The sequence below is a fragment of the Macaca fascicularis genome, chromosome 5, assembly GCF_037993035.2.
Source record: "Macaca fascicularis isolate 582-1 chromosome 5, T2T-MFA8v1.1".
In the NCBI taxonomy this organism is placed as follows: domain Eukaryota; kingdom Metazoa; phylum Chordata; class Mammalia; order Primates; family Cercopithecidae; genus Macaca; species Macaca fascicularis.
In genome coordinates this window covers 4,119,183-4,121,469 of record NC_088379.1, presented here as the reverse complement: position 1 = coordinate 4,121,469, position 2,287 = coordinate 4,119,183, and the positions used below count along the sequence as shown (strand labels likewise).

The following is a 2,287-nucleotide window of genomic DNA, read 5'->3' as shown; positions in this document are numbered from 1 at the left end:
TCTAACTCCAGGTAGACCCCCACTTCTTTTTATCTGACTTGTTCTTTTGAAAAATTTCAAACCTATAGAATAAATGCTATCTACTCTTCTCCTCAATTCATGGATGGTGAATGTGTTGCTACATGGCTTTCTACCTGTCCACATACATTTTGAAAGTGAGTTTCCTGTAAGTATCCGCTAAAGCCCAGGACACTCTCCTACCTAACTCCACTAACCTGAAAATTTCTACTTTAGTTTTCTGAAAAATCCCATACCTGAAAAATTTAACATTGATACTGTCAACTGAAGAATGGTTAGACTTCTAAGTTTGGAAAGGAGAGCTTTGTTTCTCGTAAATGGTAGCAGCCAGCTGGGCAGCCCTTCTGACAGGCTGGGAAGCATAGCCTCCGGTCAGAAGCAGGAAACAGACGTTTCGAGATTGGGAAGAATTAGACAAGGGTTTATGCTGAGTAGGGTGGCCAAATATGCATATCCAGTAAACTACAGGAGGAGTCATGAATATTTATGAGAGGAGAAATGTGTGCGTGTGCACTTGAGCTTCCTGCCTCTCCATGGCACTCATGCTTAAGACATGGCAGTGTCAGCACAATCTGAGGGTGGACTTTTCTACCCTCTGATGTGAAAAGGTGAAGTGAAGGACATGAAAACCCTCACCATGCATCCCCTGAAGACTGACCAGAAGTTCTCTGTGGTCCGTGGTCTCCTATCAGGAAGGAACAGAGGTGAGTTGCTGTGTCAAACCTGTAAGGGGTATGGGGCGGGGTGGGGGTAGGTCAAGCGTTGGTTGGAAGCAGGATGGAGCCTTTTGGAAGAGCTGGTTTCTCTGCAGCCCTTAGGGAGGAAACCCAGTGGCAGTTAATGAGGGAGGGGGGCATACAATGAGGCAGGTCTGACCTCCTGTCCCACTGTGGGTGGGAACTCAGCTCCCAAGTTTCCTCTGGGGTCCCCTTGGCCAAGAGGGGGTCTGCTCAGATGGTTGGGAGGCTTAAGATTTCCTTTTCTTCTCAATTCTCTGTGATTGTTAGGGATTGAATGTGTTGAATTCATATGTTGAAGTCCTGCCCCTCAGTGTGATGATAGCAGGAGGGGGCATCTTCGAAGGTGATTAGGCTTAGACGAGGGCATGAGGGTGGGTCCCATGATGGGATTAGTGCCCTTATAGGAAGAGAATGAGACCAGAGCTCTCTCTCTCTTTCCATCAGTGAGGACTGGTTGGTTTGGAAGCCTGGAAGACAGCTCTCGCTGGAATTGAGCCCGGTTGGCAGCTGGCCTCATCTCAGACATCCCGCCTCAGACCCGGAGAACTAGGTGTCTGCTGCTGAAGTCTCAGCTCTGCTCTTCCGTCATGGCAGCCTCAGCTAAGACAGCAATGATCTAATATTCATCCATGTTCTAATTTCCCCAATTGTTCCAAATTATATCTTTTAGATAGAATTAACCTGTTTGTTTAAATCAGGATTTAATTGAGGACCACGCATTACGTGTCATTGTCATTTCTCTTTAGTCTCCTTCGGTTTAGTTTCGTCTCCTTTCCTGACATTTTTTGGTCATTCACGATGTTCACAGGCAGTGCCCTCCCCCTTCTAAAGACAAAAGAGAATGAGCCAAAGGCTGCTCCCGCCCCCATACCCCTCCCCACCCAAGAAAGAAGGGACCCAGTGCCTGCTGGGAGAGCTTCTGCGGGAGAGGGTGTAGCCTGGGGCTACCTAGAGCTCTGGAGAAAGCAACTGAAAAGAAGACAGTCAACTTTAGATAAAGGCATGCAGCCAGACATCATTTCCTTCCTCTCAAATGCACTCAGGGCACCATTACAGTCGTGCCTCTCCTGCTCCCAGCAGCCCAGACACAAACAAACAATGGGAAGAGATGAAGGAGCCCTGAAGACCTGGCCTCTGCAGCTTCCCAGCAGCTGGGAAGCATTTAATTGCCCGCAAGTCTTGTTATGCAAATGAGTCATTGGCTGCTCTAATCTCGCACAGATGTCTGATGAGGAGGGTTCCTTGGCTCAGTCCTTTTTGAAACAGAGTTTATCTGCACCCTCATTTTACAGATGAGGAAACTGAGTCTCAGAGGGCAATATCCACCCAAGGTCACCTCCTTTAGTCTACAGTTGGCATTCATCAAGTGCTGGCTGTGTACCAGGCTCCATGATGGGTGGGTGACCTAGAGATGAGTCACATCCAAGCTCTGCACAGGCCATCTGCAGAGAATGCTCCAGGAATGTTTGTTGGGTGATCACGGAATCAACAAATGAATCAATGAATTAATGAATCAATTAGCAAATGAT

General features: G+C 47.7%; 1 long non-coding RNA gene across 1 annotated transcript; it reads left to right on the top strand.

The window, feature by feature from the left end:
- Positions 1-545: 545 nt before the first annotated feature.
- On the top strand, positions 546-1,477 carry LOC123573491 (uncharacterized). The gene is made up of 2 exons (XR_006698046.2): positions 546-722; positions 1,203-1,477. It is a non-coding gene; the product is annotated as an uncharacterized lncRNA (long non-coding RNA).
- The last annotated feature ends 810 nt before the right edge of the window (positions 1,478-2,287 follow it).